We start from the raw sequence: 17303 nt of genomic DNA on the forward strand, positions 1-17303 counted from the left end.
AAGCAACACAAAATTAATACCGGATTACATATCACTTGAATTTATCATAAAGCAGAAAATCTGTTCTGCGGGCTTCAAGGCCAGCTCAGGAACCTAAAGATGTCCTCATTTTCCAAGTCCAGTACAGAACGTAAAATAAATGAAATAAATCACACGATCACTGGGATGAACTCAAAGAAAGAAGACTCTTGAGGAAAAGATATTTTGATTCGACTTATAGACTGAAATAAACCGATATTCTCTTTTTGCCACTCTTTCCTGGTGCCCTGGGACTCTGAATGTAGGATCAGTATTTTTTTCACAGGTCCGTTGTACGGATTGTACCGGGGGGGGGGGGGGGGGGGAGACCTTCTGAAAATAGTCTTTTGCTGTAGTTTTAATATGTAAATTTTGATTTAGTTGCTGCTTGCACCCTCCCCACTCTTTGTTTCTCTACGGTCATACATAGGCGAATCCCAGCAAAAATGTAATGACCCCCCCCCCCCTCCAACACACACTTTCTTTTAAATATGTATTGCGATAGGACTTAAAATAGGAAAACATTTTCTGCATATCTCTACATCGAAAAATATAAAACAAATATTTTTTTTATATTTTCTTTTTAAAACAACATAGATAATTATGCATAGCTAATTAGATACTGAATTAAATATTTATCTTTGCAGACAATATGCTTTGGGTTATAGAACATGATGTGAAAGCGTATCGTAATGCACCTTGTAATCCTTTGGATTTTCAGATTTAAGGCCAATGCGAAAACCCAAAGACGCCGACATTTTTTTTATGCTACTGTAATCGAAGATCCGGGGGGCAAACAGTTTTTGTCCTGTCCACCTGTCTATTTGTCTGTTAGACTGTGTTAGCCTCTTTGTCCGCAAAAAACTATGCCCATAAAATTTGATTGGTTGGAACTACTGCTTTCATATTTCTTATGTGTATTCCTTGTAACAAGGACTTCCTTCAGGTACCAACATATTTGACCTCTTGACCTTGAACTTGGAGTTTGATCCTCTTTCGCAAAATTTTACCAAACTATAACCTTGGCCAAAACTTTTGAACAGTTGGTGCTATGGCTTTTATACTTCACATCTGTATCCCTTGTGATAAGTCTCCTCCTTGGGTATAAATATGTTTGACCATTTGACCTTGATCTTGGAGTTTGACCAACTTTTAAACAACTTTAGCCTTGACAATAACTTTTGAATGACTAGTACTAGGGCTTTTATATTACATAGGTAATTTTCTTGTGACAAGGCCTGTAATTGTATACCTTTAATTTTGACCATTTTACCATGACCTTTGAGTATGTCCTACTTTTGAAAAACTTTAACCTTGGTTTTAACTTTTGAACAGTTGGTGCTAAGGCTTTTTTAAAACCATATGTGTATTCCTTGTAACAATTAAGACCTTCCCTCAAGTACAAACAATTATGATCCCTTGACCTTGGAGTTTGACCTTTTAAAGAAATTAACCTTGGCAATAACTTTTAAACTGTTGCTGCTATACTAGTATATATTTCACAGTATATTCTTTGTTCAAGACCTTTATTTGGGTAATAACATTTTTTTTATCTTTTGATCTTGACCATGGAGTTTGACTTGCATTTGAGAAACTTTAACTTTTGCCATAAGATGCCATATGGGGGCATCAGTGTTTCAAAAATCACACGTTGTTCAGTATCCAAATCGGGCATAAAACATTTACAATGATCCTTTAAAGCAGTGAGTTGAACCTAATAAATTACGACTATAGAAATTATGATAATTTATTTCGATGTATGGTCTAAAAAAACGTTTATTATACCTCTGTGAAAACTAGCTTACAAGTGAAAAATCACTAGTAAAATAGAATTTGATTGGCCGAGAAAGTCACGTGTCCATCATGTTTGCCCTGCAACAAAACGTCGTGTTTCACGATTGTGACGTCACAGTTAAACGAGTGAGGAGTTAGATTGTTTATAGCGACGCTGCTAACTTCGTTCGCGCGGTAACAACAACTAAAAATTCACCCCAAAAAATCACCTTAATTAATGGAATTGCATACAGATAGTAGATTAAACGTTCTTTGTTAAAATGTTTGCACTTTTCAAAATTCGTTTATGGAAGTACAGCTAACATACGTCATGAGACGTCACAGTCTAGACGTTCCAAATGTCTCGTGCTGTTTGAAGAGGCGGATCTTAAAATTAAGTGAACAATGCACTCGCCCAACGGTCGCACCGTCAACATATTATCGTTGATTGATTGTGTCGATTTAAATGTGTAAAAATGTAATGGTGTTTGAATGTTACTGGTGTGATCACACAAACTTGTCACGTAGGAATTTTTTTTTTTTTATGAAACGAGGCTATTGGTGTACCTGTAACTTACATCTCTTTCATATCGTTCTCATCAAATGCATGTTTGCTTTATTCATTGGATCTCCTATGTAATTCCTGCATTTTGGTTAATTCGGTATTATAAACAATTTATTGCATAATAGAGACATAAAGATTTCTTCGCAAATGAAAAATCATATTTCCCTCGGGCGTTGCCTTCGGGGAGTATGATTTTTCACGGGCGAAGAAATCTTCATGTTACCCTCGCGGAATATGATTTTTTATGGGCGAAGAAATCTTTATGTCTCCCTCACTATCATGCAATAAATGCAAACTGTGAACTTGTCAAGTCCGAAACACACAAAAGGGTATCGCTGATATCATACAGAGTGTATCATTGCCTTGATCAGGCCCATAGGAAGCAAATTCAGTTTTTTTTTTTTTTTTTTTTTGGGGGGGGGGGAGGGGGCACAGCCATACATTTTCAGTTGACAGTTGAGGGGGCACTACTACCATAAATTTCCTGACAAGCAAAAAAAAAGGTCACCAACTACCAAATATTCCTTGACAAGCAAAAAAAAAAAAGAAGGTTATCAGACGTTTTTATTGAGGTGGCACAAGCTATAGTATCTATGTCTACTATTGTAATCTATATATCGGCAAAATTATTGGGGGGCACGCCCCCCCCCCCCCCCCTCGGTTCCTACGGCCATGTTGATTAAATTTAGGGTCACTAAGGAAAGAATGTTTTGACTGGATGAATGGTCTGAAAGAACATGTGTTAATTTGTCGAGTCGGTTACACATAGATGGGGTTTTCTTATAACCAGAGTGTGTCATGGTTTGATGCAAGGTCATTTGAACGAGTTCAAGGTCATCAACGGAGAAACAACATTCCTTAACTGTCTTTCTACTGGTGAGACATTGCAAGTTGATACCCCTTACAAGATTGCTTATAACCTTAGAATGTGGTATGACCTTGACTCAAGGTCACTTCTTCCTGTTCGCAGCTCCAACGGAAGACCTACTCGTTGTTTTGCAACGAGCTCTGCTCTAGTTAATTTATCTCTAATTTGACATGCAATTTTCTGCTATCAAAATTTTCCTTGACCAGTGCCTGATCATTACACCCATGGGAGAGGTGGAATTTTTCTTGTTACAGATTGCTGTAAAGAACATAATGAAAAAAATAAGACTAAATAATAAGCCGGACATGAAAAAGCTAACAGACGGACGGAGGGACATGAACGCTATAACATAATACGTCCCGTCTTAAGACGGACATATAAAAAATATAATGAGTAATTAAATTTTCACTGGAAATGTTTAAGGAAATTGTGAACACCTCTCACATCTAGAAAACATTAGTGATTTGGTACTTTCTCTGAAAAACCCAGCGGGGGGTATTTGTCCCTATTGGACAGTTCTAGTTTCATGTATTTTTCTCTCTTTGCTTGTTATAGTCTGCTTGTACATTTTATCCAGATGCTATCACCATTATAGTCAGGGATTTTTTTAGGGTCTCCATTCCCAATGCTGAAAAGTGCAAGTTTTTCCCAAAATCATACCTAAAAATTCCCAATATGAAAATAAGTATTAAGTTGTAAATCATTAAAATAAAATAATGACAAAAAGGTGTTTATGTTCTCTATGTGCGATGTACGAGCCATCCGAGGACTTCTGAGAAGTTATTCGGAATACTATGGATGTTTGCATGCATACTTTTTAAAGCGGGATCGATGTTTAAAAATTAAAGTCGGGAATGTTATCTAAAAAATAAATGTGCATCATGTCGGTCTCTCCAGTTTGCCTAGGACGGTAATTTTCAGGCTGGGTTGAATCGCTCTTATTCTTATAAATTTGTCAAACAATACCGATTAACCACTCATCTGGAACAAACCCACTACCAAATGTTATTTTAAAAAACTTCTTACATAAAGGTAAAAAAGATGACAACGTATAAATATGTTCATTTACAATGTTATCATACCCTGCGGCTTTGCCATTTTTAAGCTTCTGAACTTCAACAGCCGCTATTATTTCATACCACTAAAGCTGGTTTAAGCCAGCTTCATACTATAAAAAATAAGAAAAATGATTAAATATTTGACTTTTGCTTGTTTTTTCCTATTTATTTGTATGAAGATATTTTTCCCAATTTCAACCAAATATCGCTATTTTTCCCAATCTTGACGGCCCCTGGAATCAAGGGGTAAAAAAATCCCTGATAGTTCTGGTGAGTGATGTGGCCAATGGGCCTCTGGTTTTAAACCAAGGTCTTTTAAGGCCTAAATTATTATTTTGGACTTATATACTAGGAATATAATAACTTAAGTGGTAATGTCCCACTGAATTGAAGGGAACTTCTTTTAAAGTTGTGCATGATGTAACTTCCTGGATGATGTGTAGTCTGTCAACACATGAAACTCGTGCAAATTTTAGGATAGGTATGTTAGGGCGTTTTTTTTAAAATCTCAAATTTTTGTCCAAGCATTACTGTAAACCAACTTTTATTTGTGTGCGAGAAATATTCGTTTCACGACCTACTTTAACTCATGAATATTAATCGCTGTGAAACATTTATTGTGTCTTGTATTATGGAGAATGTTTCCTCGGTCACGAAAATGAATCATTGCGGATTGATTTAAAAAAAAGATGACGCGAATAATTGTTGGTTTACAGTAATCTTTATTTTCTCTTTTGTTCTGAAATACTTGTTTTTTTTATTTTTTAATTTAAATTAATTAAAGCTATACATTTACATATAGTAAAACTATTTTCTTGTTTGAGACCAGCTAGTAGAAAGAGTAATGGGTAACTTTTATTTTGACAACAATTCCTCTGATTTATAGAAATAGTCTCCCCTGTTAAAGATCAACCATGGCGTATATACATTGCCGGATGTCATCTGGTCATCAACAGAGAGTTTTGATGCTATATTTCTACCAGTTACCTCTGTGACCTTTGTTATGTTTAGCAGACAGGTAAGAAAAACAAGAAATTTTTTTTTAGAATAATTACAATAAAGTAAATAGTAAAACATAGAACATATTTACATGTACAGACTCCCTCGTAAAATGTCACATTTATACGAAATGATTCTAGAACATTTACATACATCCACATTGTCACACCGTTCACGGTAGCTCAGTCGGTAGAGCGCTCGCTCCGTGATCGGAAGGTCGTGAGTTCGAATCTCAGCCGCGACTGACCTAAGTCGATAAAAAATGGGTAGCAACTGTTCCTTCGCCATGCGCTCGGCACTTTGAAGTGAAAGTTGCGGGTCCTTCGGATGAGACCTTAAAAACCGAGGCCCCGTGTAACGACAGATGTTGGCACGATAAAGATCCCTCACTGCTCAATGGCCCTGAGTGCCGAGTAAAGGTCAAAATTTGAAGCCCTTCACCGGTATATGGTGACGTCTCTATATAAGTGAAAAATTCTCGAATGGGACGTAAAACAACATACAATCAATCAATCAATCCACATTGTCACAGTTGAATAGAATCAGAGCATAATAAAACAATTATTACATGATACACATATCACAGAATGAATTTCTTCTTAATTTTGGATCAGCTAGTGATTCACTGTGTCACTAGATTTTTTAGCTCACCTCGACAAAGTCGAGATGAGCTTATGCTATACCCCCGGCGTTGGTGTCGTCGTCGGCATTAGCGTCGGCGTCCTGGTTAAAGTTTTCGGAGCAGGTCCATTCTGAAGTAACTATAAGCCCTACCTGGACCAAACTTGCATGGATGATGCATCTACGGATGGACACTACCACACTTGCTTGGGATGCTGAATCTGACCTAGATTTTCCAGATGAGTGACCAGGTTAAAGTTTTTGGAGCAGGTCCATTCCCAAGTAGCTATAAGCCCTATCTGGACCAAACTTGCATGGATGATGCATCTTGGAATGGACATTACCACACTTGATTCAGATGCTGGATCTGATTTAGATTTTCCAAATATGAGACCAGATTTAGATTTTGGAGCAGTCTCATTCCCAAGTGACTATAAGCCCTACCTGGACCAAACTTTCATGGATGATGCATCTAGGGATGTACACTAACAAACCTGCTTCGGATGCTGGATCAGACCTAGATTTTCCACATGAGTGAATTTTAGCAATATTTTAACTAAATTAGCATGGATGATGTATCTAGGGATGAACACTTCCAGACTTTCTTTGGATTCTGAATCTGACTTACATTTTCTAGATGAGTGACCAGGGTAATTTATTTTTGGATTAGCTATATGAAATTATGGCCTGTTATGATTAAACTTGCATAGATGGTGCATTTAAGGATGAAACTTCCAGACTTGCTTTGGATGTTGGAACTGACCAAAATTTTCTTGATTAGTAAACAGGTTAAAGTTTTTTGAGCAGGTCTTTTTCCAAATAACTATAAGTCCTACTTAAACCAAACTTGCATGGATATTGATCTTGGGATGTACCCTAACTAGAAAAAAAATATGATGTGAAATTTGCCTTACTTATAGATAACATTCATTGAGGTGAGCTTCGTAATCTTTGATAACCTATGTTTATTGTAGAGCGGATATCTTTTAAAGGTAAATGAAACAATGTCCTGAGCATTTTGAGTTGTATACGGAAATGAGTACATATGAGCTACTTTAATAAGCCTGAAATTATATTTTGAAATTTTTTATGCAAGATAGCGACTGCAGAGTCTATTAAAATTACTTGATCACTAAAATTAACTTCCAATAAAACGGCTTATCTCCCATTGATTATGATGTCGGTAAGACCCAGTCGCTGTTCAAAGCTGTGCAGTGTACTTACATATATACAAAAGATCATGTCAAGTTGCAGCGTAATTTAAGAAATAATCATGACTAGAACCTCGTATAATTATACTATGTTCAATCAAGCTTGTATTTGTTTTTTAAAATCCCATTGCATATATAAAAGATTTTAGAATGTTTTATTAGTGTAATGTTTGTCTCTTCTTCGACAGTCTTCAATCAAGAGAGAGAGAGCAAATGAGAGAAAGAAAAAGAGAACAAAAAGCGAGGGGGGGGGGGAGGCGAGCAAGAAAGTGATAGAACCAATTTAATTTAATAAACAGCTGTTGTTAATAATGAAATCATTTATTTACATTACTATACATAGTTTCACTTTCACATACCACGGTTAGTCAAATTTACTTTATACTCATGCGCCACGTGCTATAGTACAATGATAGCATCATGTCTTAATTAAAAATTTAATCAGAAAACTAATCAACAATATTCTTGTCTTAGAATTTTCAATTGTTAATTATTTGACAGCATCAATATTCATGAATCTTGTGATAGCAAAATTAGGATGATGTCGTTATAAACTCTGGTATTCTATTTCTATATCATTTTTACATCAATCCTTGTGATTCATATTGCAGAAAACGTGCATTCGGAGACACCAACATTTTTTCATTAATTCACGTTGTGTACTCTAATACACCCTGTTGATTTTAAAAAGGGAGGGGGAGGGGGGGTCGTGAGCTGGGAAGAATATGTCACAGCTCTATTTTAGAGAATTTTATAGAAGTTTCAGGCCAATATTCATAAATTACGCTTTTCTTTGTGGTTTGGTTTGGTTTTGTATGTTGTTTAATGTCCCTCTCGAGAATTTTTCACTCATATGGAGACGCCTTCTTTGTGGTAAATTATACAAATTAACTTGGAATGAAAAACCATGTTTTCGTTATACACATTAATAACATCATGTATCTATAAGCTCAGTATTCCAGCTGCAACTTATCTCTTAAACTTATTTGTGTATCCTAATGGCACAGACAATTGTATTCATACCCGAGTAACAAAGCACTTCCCGGGTATGGATGTACTTTGGGTTCTACAAAATGAATGTAGGACCAGCTGTTTTTTTGCCTTAGTTAAATCTAACAATTTTGCAGAATTTGTTTTCTCAAGAAGTAAATTCATGATTAAGAAAATGACTTGATGTAATTGATACTTTTTAAAGGACTGACATTCAGTGAAATTGTGTTATGTGTATTTTTAGATTATGTAAATTTCTTTACTCTTCAAACTTAGTTTTATAACTCTACAGTGTATGAGGAAAAATTAAAGGAAAAGATACACACTCAGTAAAACAGATGATATCCATTTATTTGTTTTCAGCAAAATAAACACCCAGAAAATAGTCATTTACCCATTCTTACCATTTAATTAACTACATTGATAGACTTTGTTATTGTCCGATTATAATCGTTGATTAGTTAGTTACAGTAACCTGATCATCCATTATGAAATTCTTACCAATTCCCATCACTAGCTCTTATGTATGTTATCAATAAGAAATTATTCCATCAAAGAAATGAAAAACTAGAAATATGTCCATAGGACATGAATGCCCCGCCGAGGGTATATTAGAAATGCAATATTTTAACACAAATTGAGAAAAGTGAGGTCAAGGTCAAAGGAAAGGTCAAGGTGAAAAAATATTGATGCAGTTGAATAGCTTACATCAGTATGTATCAGCATATGAAGTTTGACACTAATTTAAGAAAAGTGAGGTCAAGGTCAAAGGAAAGGTCAAGGTCAAAAATTGTTGATGCAGTTGAAAAGGTTACATCAGTATGTATCAGCATATGAAGTTTGATAAAAATATTATGAATGGTTTCTTTAAAACTGAGCTAAACACTGATTTGAAAAAAGTGAGGTCAAGGTCAAAGGAAAGGTCAAGGTGAAAAAATATTGATGCATTTGAATAGCTCTCATCAGTATGTATCAGCATATGAAGTTTGAGGTCAAAGGAAAGGTCAAGGTCAAAACATGTTGATGCAGTTGAATAGTTCTCATCAGTATGTATCAGCATTTGATGTTTGATAACACTATCTTGAATGGTATCTTTAAAACTGAGCTAAACACTAATTTAAGAAAAGTGAGGTCAAGGTCAAAAAATGTTGATGCAGTTGTATAGCTTATATCAGTATGTATCAACATATGGAGTTTGATTACACTATCTTGAATGGTATCTTTAAAACTGAGCTAAACACTAATTTAAGAAAAGTGAGGTCAAGGTCAAAGGAAAGGTCAAGGTCAAAACATGTTGATGCAGTTGAATAGTTCTCATCAGTATGTATCAGCATTTGAAGTTTGATAACACTACCTTGAATGGTATCTTAAAAACTGAGCTAAACACTAATTTAAGAAAAGTGAGGTCAAGGTCAAAGGAAAGGTCAAGGTCGACCCTAATTTGGGCTAAGATGAAATAAAAATAAAAGTCTCTAATTCAAGTTTTATTTTTATTTCTCCCGCCGATAGTTTATTTATAGTCACTGAAAAAATAAAAGAAATATAAATAAACTTTTCACAAGCCTTTCAAAATGCTATTTGTCATTGGCAGAGGTAAATATATTTATCCAATCACAGTATTCGAAGTGTCACTGCACAGCATAGCGCCAAAATGTCAGAATCGGAGGGTTTCATATATTTTTAAAGTCATTTAAAAAAGTGACATGTCAATGTCATATATTAGAAAAAGTATAATTTTCAGATTAACTTTTAATGAAAGATTGAATGAAATAGACGAAACAGTAATCTTGATCAAATGTCATGCAGAGGGCCATGTGGAAATTAAGGTTCTGTCATGTCAACCGCTTGTTTTGAAAGGTTTTGAGTACGTATTATCTTTGACAGTTGCTTCAATACATTGAAATACGTCTTGAAGATTTTTTTAAACTTAATTTTAAGACAATAGTGTTTTCTCTTACAATTAAGGACAGAACAGAACACTGTAGAACTGATAGAAAGTGGCGTGACTGAGGAAATTCGAGTCACAACTTTCACCCGTTTTAATGACAAATATTGGAATTCAAAATTACTTACGAAAATATATGTTTGATTGATACAAGACATTATTTCCTTTTTTATCATTTTATGGAATTTTGCATGCTATATAACAAATTAATGCACATCAGCTATTAATAACAGCTGATATAGTGTATAATTATGTCTCTTGTTTAGTAAAACAGCATTTTTACCACTAGGGAAAAGTATTGTTGTAAATGATACGCTCTTACAAATATTATTTAAATTCAAGACCTGGCTCCTTTTTTTCATTCAAAAGTTGTGGATTATAGAACCAGTTTCAACCACTAAATTTTTGAATTCTGCAGTAAACAGAATATTGTCATGTGTATTTTACATATGTATACTATGGGAAAGATGTACATATTTTCTACAATTATGTTGAAAGTTAGCATGCTCAGAAAGAAAAATATAAGGATAAAAAGAGATCAAACATACTACAGATTGAGGAAGTTTGAATGTGTTTTCAATAGAGAGATTGGGGTACTTTTTTCCACCTACATATGTATTAATTTGAATTGCATTGCAAAAATATTATACAACTTTTCTTTTTATCATGTCTCACGTGCAATTCTGTGAATTAATTTATTTTAGCTGATCCATTGAATGTCTCACTGTATTTTTGCCATAACTTTGCCAGAGCTAGTCCAAAATCCTCAGATCTTGTAACTTGCTGAATACCGAAAAATAAAAGATTCTAAAAAGTTTATGAGGGGTGTGACATAAGTCCTATAAGTTTTACTGTGGTGACACTATGATACATGTATTTGACAACAGAGAAGACTATAGATTTGTATGTTTGATTTTCATTAATATTAGAAACTGCAAGCTGTTCATACTAGAAATGCACCCCCTGCCCCAAATATCTAAGAGAAAATTAAATTTAAAATAGTTCATTGATACATTAACGTACCAATTTTGTGTTTTGTACACATAAGTTTTTCATATAACCCTTTTTTCCTAACAAATTAAGGTCATAGAAAAAAATTCCATCTTTAATTAAAAATAAAAATTTTCATTGCATTTTTTCATTTTATTTTTCTGACCGACTGCTTAAATTTCAAGCTTTTATTTTTATTTTTATTTCGACCCCCCGACTCAAATTTTTGAAAAAAAATTCCCGTAAAACAGAAAATAAAAAAAATGTTGACCTAACACTACCTTGAATGGTATCTTTAAAACTGAGCTAAACACTAATTTAAGAAAAGTGAGGTCAAGGTCAAAAGAAAGGTCAAGGTCAAAAAAAGTTGATGCAGTTGCATAGCTCTCATCAATATCTATCTGCATATGAAGTTTGATAAAAATATCTTGGATAGTTTCTTTGAAACTGAGCTTTGAACAGAGCTAAACGCAAAGTGTGACGGAAGGACAAATTGATTTGTTGATAAAGAATTGGTTTTTACACTGCCTGATATATTTAAAAAAAAATAAAACTAAGAAATCTTTGCTTGATACAGGTACATGCATTTGGGGGGCTAAGACAGAATTCTCTCTCTCTCTCTCTCTGTGTATAATTTGTTTATATATACGTATGACAGCATATTACTAAAATATCATTTACTGAAATTCAAATATATCACATATAATATGAATGCCTCTTTGTATCCTCTTGTCCACATTCATGACGGGGAGGGGGGGGGGTGTCAAAAGTAGAAGTCTCACTGCTAAAAAATCGTTAAAAAAAAAATGTCACATAAAATATAATTGCATGAACATTTTAGAATACCTGTGTATTTATGTAACACAGCCACAGACCTTTGTAAAATATTTTAAATTGTGATTTTTCTATTATTATACGCGCGTCTTTAGACGGGACGTATAATGTTATGGTGTTGACATGTCTGTCTGTCTGTCCGTCTGTCTGTCTGTTAGCTTTTCTCGTGTCCGGCTCATAACTTTAATACTATTAGGCCTAGGATTATCAAACTTTGTCAGCTAATACTTCTTGGGTAGAAGGTGTGTCGCGCACTAAAAGTAGGTCGCTCTGACTTTTGATTAAGATGCTATGGCCAAATATGGAAAAATCCTGTCCGGCTCATAACTAGAAAATTATTAGACTTAGAATCATCAAACTTGGCCAATTTATGCATCTTAGGTAGAAGGCGTGTCGCGACCTATTTCAAGGTCACTGTGACCTTTAATTTAAGTGAAATTAAAAATAAAACTGTCTTTTTACTATTAGATTATACAGTCCAAAAAAATGCAAGAGTGTTGCAGTATCCTTATTAAAAATATGTTAAATCAAGAAAATACTTATTTTTCCATTAAATACTTTACAGCAATCTATAACAAATGTAATGTTACAAGAGAAATTCCACCTCTCCCATGGGTGTAATTATCAAGCACTGGTCAAGGAGAATTTGATAACAGAAAATTGCATGTCAAATTAGAGAGAAATTAATGTGTTGAGTGTGAGGAGCTAACTGGTAGAACATCTCTGATCAAGCAAGTGTTATCTATATCTCTTGGGAACTGGGTAAAAAGAATCAGCCCTGTTGGATTAAATAGTTGGCTAGCCTAACTTGAATTTGGTGAACAGTAATTAAAACTTCTTTGATATTGTATAATAAATTAATTTGATATTGTATGATAAACTAATTGATATTGTATAATATAATTAAAACTAATTATACTGGGGGGGGGGGGGGATTGGAATCAGCATGCCCATTGTCTGTATGAATTGCAGATTAAAACCAGTATGACATTAAATCTAAAAATAATCAAGTATTCAAAAAAATGTTTTAATTATGGTAGATAGTCCCTACAAATCTAAGAGTAATGCAGGAACCTTATTAAAAATATTGCATCAAGATTACACAAGTTTTTTTCTTTTTATAAATGTTTGTAACAAATAAAAAAAAATCTTTGTTTTCAAGTTTAATATCAAAATGACATAAATATGCATTTTTATTGCACTACAAAGCAGATAGTATGTATAGATCCATTCATCCATTGGGAGTAATGACTGTACATGCATCCAGTTAAAGATTAATTAATGAGTTCACTGTAGGAAGGCTAGCTGTCTCAATCATTTCTGTTAGAGGATCTCTGATTAAGCAGCTCTTATCTGTATCCTTTGGGAATTGGACAGAAGAACTGCTTGTCAGTTTATAGCCTATGTCATTTGATGGCCAGCCTTTTATTTTGGATATAATTTGATATAGATTAAGTTGTTAAGACTAAATTGATATTGTTTAATATGATATTTTTAATTAATTTTTTGTAAATATCAACAAATTCAGAGCATCATGTCTCACAAATCTGAAAGGTGGAAGGGGGGGGGGGGGGGCTGCAGATGGGCATTTGTCAAGCTTTAACACAAGTTGTGTTACACAACCAGTTGAAGATCTATAATGTTATATATGTTATAATTAATGCCTACACCACAGGAGATGTATAAACAAATATTACGAGGAATGCAAAAATCATTGAAATCCTTGTGTCAAGGTTGACATGATTTTCTTGCACTCTAAACTGTTTATGACAATTGAACAATATTTGACGGGCGTATCATGCTGTGGCGGGGCACTTTATTTTACATGGAATCACCTCCTTATGGAAACACACATATCCTTGTAATTTCTCTACTTTGACTACAGAATTTTGTATTAATATCGCTGTGTAACAGCAATAAATCTTTTGTGACTGAACAGCTTAATTTAAACATAATATATATGTGCAGAAAATAATGTAAGAAACACAATTAATAGGCGTACTTAATGTGCATTTTCTCATGATAATGTGGAAACATTTATTTATTTAATGATTTATTTATTTATTTAATTACTTGTTCTGGAAGTGTTTAGAACCATTTTTAACATAGTATGCTAATGTTGGCACTCCAAAATCAATTTATTTATGAGATGTATTGATGTTTTTGCACCTAACAATAGAATAAAGAAGAATGCATACAATGCAAGGCAAAGATCAGAGACATTCCGAATAAATCGTTTATCTTGCATTCACCGATCATTCACTGTTCATTTTGCGCTCGAATTTTTGGTCCGTTTGCGTTCTGCGTTTGCTCACTGTTCACCGACCATTCACCAAATTGCGTTCAGCATTCACACATCGTTCAGCGTTTGTTCAGCGTTCATTCACCGTTCGCTCTGCGTTCATTCACCGTTCGCTCTGCGTTCGCTCACCGTTCAAGTGGGAAAGTAGAACATCTGAGGGACTGTATTGATGAGAGCTATTCAACTGCTTCAACATTTTCTGACCTTGACATTTCCTTTGACCTTGACCTCACTTTTCTTAAATTAGCGTCAAACTTCATATGCTGATACATACTGATATAAAGTATTCAACTGCATCAATTTTTTTTGATCTTGGCCTTTCCTTTGATCTTACTTTTTAGCTCACCTGAGCTGAAAGCTCAAGTGAGCTTTTCTGATCACATTTTGTCTGTAGTCCGTCTGTCTGTCTGTCTGTAGCTGTCCATCCGTCTGTAAACTTTTCACATTTTCGACTTCTTCTCCAGAACAACTGGGCCAATTTCAACCAAACTTGCCACAAAGCATCCTTGGGTGAAGGGGATTCAAGTTTGTTCACGCCCTCTTCCAAGGGGAGATAATTAAGAATTGGTGAAAAGAAACTGGGGGGATAAGCCGAGTCATATGCCTACATAACGATCGATAAAAAATCAATAAATTCATTTTACAAAAATTTCACTTTTTGTTGAATTAGTGTAATGCTTATTACCATTTGCATATAAATTTGACAAAACCTGAATACTGTAACAGCGAAAATGATTCTGATTAACACAACAAAGTGGCATCACCCTCAATTTTCACAGAAACTGACATAAATTGGATGATATAACTACATTTTTTAAATAGAGTAGGTCATCGTACCATTTTTTTGACAACGATTAATGAAAGGCAATGGAAAGATGTTGCTTTTTACACTTGCAAAAATTTGGTATGAAGACCCACTCTACATAAAAAAATTAAGTTAACTTACTTAAATTTTCACCGTGGTCTTAAAAAATTCTAAGTCCAAAAACGCTTGCTAAATATAGAGAACTGTAAGCTATTTAAATGGACATGTTAGTGCGTCTCCGTGGTCTAGTGGTCAGCGAGGAGCTCTTTAAAGGGACGTTTATTGAGGAAAGTGTTCGAGTCATGCTCTAATTTTTTGATTTTTTTTTTTTTTTTTTTTTTTGGTTGTTGATTTTTTTGGTTTTAATTTTGTTTTACTTTATAAAAAATGTCTATAGGAATAACATATTTTTCACTGGAAATAAAATATATACATGAAGTAATGAACTTATTTACAGTAAATTATTTAAAATGCCGGATAAAAATTATAATAGATATTTGAATACTTTTATTCCCGTTTTATTTATTTTACATAAAAGCGCTTCTAGATCACCATTATCATTATATACGATGTTAACATTTTTATAATATCTCCACAATAAGTGTAAACACTCAATATGCAGATTAATTAATAGAAGTCCCTACCCATATTAGACATTTGTGACAGTAAATGAAAGTCAACTGTTTAACTTGTTTAGAATATAAATATCATTTTGAAAACTACGGTAAACATTAAAATGCTTAAGTAAATTCGAACAATTGAGAGATTTTTTCCAATAAATGTTCTTGCATAGCCGAAAAATGGGCATGGGCACATGGCTCGTCTTATCCCCCCAGATTCTTTGGTGTCATCTTTTAAAAATCTTCTTCTCAAGAACCATTGAGCCAGAAAAGTTTATACTGATGTGAAACCTTCATTACATAGTGTAGATTCAAGTTTGTTCAAATCGTGACCCCCGGGGGTAGGGTGGGGCCACAATGGGGGATCAAAGTTATACATAGGAATATATAGGGAAAATCTTTAATAATCTTCTTCTCAAGAACAACAAAGCCACAATTAGTCATATTGATATGGAATCATCCTCAGGTAGTGTAGATTTAAGTTTGTTCAAATCATGATCCCCGGGAGAAGGGTGGGGCCACAATGGGGGATCAAAGTTTTGTATAGGAATATATAGAAAAAAAAATCTTCTTCTCAAGAACATCAGAGTCACAATTAGTCATATTGATATGGAATCATCCTCAGGTAGAGTAGGTTCAAGTTTGTTCAAATCATGACCCCCGGGGGTAGGGTGAGGCCACAATGGGGATCCAAGTTTTACATAGGAATATTTAGGGAAAATCTTAAAAAATCTTCTTCTCAAGAACAACAGAGCCACAATTAGTTATATTAATATGGAATCATCCTCAGGTAGTGTAGATTCAAGTTTGTTCAAATCATGACCCCTGGGGGTAGGGTGGGGCCACAATGAGGGATCAAAGTTTTGTATAGGAATATATAGAAAAAAAAATCTTCTTCTCAAGAACAACAGAGTCACAATTAGTCATATTGATATGGAATCATCCTCAAGTAGTGTAGATTCAATTTTGTTCAAATCATGACCCCCGGGGGTAGGGTGGGGCCACAATGGGGGATCAAAGTTTTACATAGAAATATATAGGGAAAATCTTTAAAAATCTTCTTCTCAAGAACAACAAAGCCACAATTAGTCATATTGATATGGAATCATCTTCAAGTAGTGTAGCTTCAAATTTGTTCAAATCATGACCCCTGGGAGAAGGGTGGGGCCACAATGGGGGATCAAAGTTTAACATAGGAATATATAGGGAAAATCTTTAAAAATCTTCTTCTCAAGAACAAGAAAGCCACAATTAGTCATATTGATATGGAATCTTCCCCAAATATTGTAGATTCAAGCTAGTTTAAGGCATCCTCCAGTGGTAGGGTGGGGCCATAATGGGGGATCAAAGTTTTACAATAGAACATATACAGGAAATATCATTAAAAATCTTCTTCAATCTCAAGAACAACAAAGCCATGATCAGTCATATTGATATGGAAGCATCCTCAGGTAGTGTACAATCAAGTTTGTTCAAATCATGACCCCCCCCCCCCCCCCCCCAGGGTAGGGTGTTAGACATATTTAAAATTCTGTTTTAAAGAACAGCAAAATCATGATTAGTTATATGAAGATAGAAGCATCCTCAGAAGGTTTATATTCAATTTCATTCAAAACATGGCACCTTGGGGTAGGTTATGCCTAGAACAGGCGATCAAAGCTTTATATATGAATATATAGGAGAAATATAGGAGAAGAAATCTGC

At 34.3% G+C, this 17303-nt stretch overlaps 1 long non-coding RNA gene across 3 annotated transcripts in view; it reads left to right on the top strand.

Annotated features, from left to right (window-relative positions):
• LOC133176311 (uncharacterized) overlaps positions 1-17303 on the top strand; it is an 83817-nt gene that overhangs the window by 15662 nt on the left and 50852 nt on the right. Inside the window, exons 1-2 of one of the 3 annotated variants that reach the window (XR_009719437.1) lie at positions 4134-4256; positions 5169-5300. The exons of 1 other annotated variant lie outside the window; for it this stretch is intronic. This is a non-coding gene — a long non-coding RNA (uncharacterized LOC133176311). Of the gene's footprint in view, positions 1-4133; positions 4257-5168; positions 5301-17303 lie in introns of those variants that run through there. One more of the 3 variants, XR_009719436.1, reaches the window with a different exon arrangement.

The sequence above is a fragment of the Saccostrea echinata genome, unplaced genomic scaffold (genome assembly GCF_033153115.1).
Source record: "Saccostrea echinata isolate AGI-Se365-2 ecotype Australia unplaced genomic scaffold, CSIRO_AGI_Sech_v1 ptg000073l, whole genome shotgun sequence".
NCBI classification, from domain to species: domain Eukaryota; kingdom Metazoa; phylum Mollusca; class Bivalvia; order Ostreida; family Ostreidae; genus Saccostrea; species Saccostrea echinata.